Source organism: Nestor notabilis, unplaced genomic scaffold, assembly GCF_000696875.1.
Source record: "Nestor notabilis isolate BGI_N333 unplaced genomic scaffold, ASM69687v1 scaffold29081, whole genome shotgun sequence".
In the NCBI taxonomy this organism is placed as follows: domain Eukaryota; kingdom Metazoa; phylum Chordata; class Aves; order Psittaciformes; family Psittacidae; genus Nestor; species Nestor notabilis.
Genome location: NW_009913821.1, coordinates 20645 through 22358, shown reverse-complemented (window position 1 = coordinate 22358; position 1714 = coordinate 20645).

Genomic DNA, 1714 nt, shown 5'->3' with positions numbered 1-1714 from the left:
GGGAAAGAGCCCAGAAATTCCTTTCCATCTCTGATTTCTCCAATTCTGTGAAATTCATAGATTTGTGGTAGCGAAGGCCCTAAAGAGTTTACAGTTGTGACTATGCAGACTGCACAGGCTGCAGTTCGGTTAAGACTCTTAAGTGTATGACTAAGAGTAGTCCTTCTGATTCAGACTCTTTGATATGAACCTAAAGTGAATTAAGTATGTGATGAATAAGAAAGGGATCACTTAGTTTGCAGTGGGCCATGTATTTGTCTGCTTTGCTATCATGGCAGCTGCTACAATTAACAGAAATTCTTGGGTCCTGAGTTAGCTGATAATCTTTCATCAAGAAAAGAAGAGTTTTAATAGAACAGCTTTATTTATCTTTTGATGTTATAACATATGCTGTCTGTGCAAAAAGTTGTATTTATAGGAGAACTCTCACACTTTCTAATCCATTTTGTATTTTTACCACTGTTCACTGCTTTTGTTTATTCAGATCAATGCTCTCTGCTACGATGGAAGATAAAAACCATTCTTTAAATCCACCCATCAAATACTAATAAAGTGCAGTCGGTATAATTGCTTTCAGATATATAACCCTTCATGGAAAGGGTCAGCAAACTCTTATTGAAATGGCATTGCTGAGAAGCCTGCAGTTTATCTTTCAGCAGGTAAAACTGAGTGTCTTTCTACCACAGAAAGCAAAGCCTTCCCCTGAGAAGCTGTCACCCTAGATTCACAAGGGTACCTTTTCACACTTAAAGTAGTGAAGACCAGCCTCTTCAAAACCCATGTGAAATGATACTTGGACCAGAGAACTGAGGAGACCTTCCAGAAACACAGTGCACTCTTCAAAATGCCCTGCTAATATCGCTGTCTCTTCTTATTAGGTGCCTTTGCCAGCTATGGGTGTAGTGGTTTGGCACAGGGAGGCAGTTCCTTAGGTGGACCCATGCCAGGCCATTTTCAGCTTGAGAAACCTTTAAGTTTCCAGTTTTCAGCTCCCAAAGAAATGCCATCACATGTTTTTGGCACAATTTCCCATTTGTGAGGAGAGCAGCTGTACTCCACAATACTCCAGATGCTTTCAAAGCACTAGCCCCTAGGCAATGCACTGGGCCAACCTGGTCCTGGAGCAACAGGAACGTGAAGCCTGCCTGAGAAGGAAGGGACACAGCTTCTAGCAGGACATGGCTGTCAGAAAGCTCATCGAATTATTTCTGTAGCATGTTTATTGGGCCATGTTAAGAAAGGGATGGGAGCCTCTAAGTACCCTGTACATGCAGCCAGGAGCAAGCAGACCTGAGGGTCTGGAAGAACAGCACTCAGGATGCCATCCCATACTTACCAACACCATCATGGTGTGTCTGTGGAAAGCTTCTACCAGCCTGATCCCGTCCACTCCCAGAGAAAAGATTTAGAAATACCCTATTTTTATGCAGGATCTCATTTTTACTCATAAAACCAGGAAAAGCTGAGTTGCATTTCTGAGACGAGAATCTCAGCTGTTGAAAGTGGGTGCTATGGACAGACAAGAGTAGGGGCTTTAAAGAAATCTCTGCTTTGTGGGATGAACCACTTTCAACTCTTGTAGGCTAGTATGGGATTTTCTATTCTGGTACACCCCAGGGGGACCTCAAGGCCCTCTTTGCCAGAGCCTTGACAATAAGCTCAATCAAACTTCCTACCCAAGCTGGGCATCCTTCTAATAAGCAGCATCTGCACT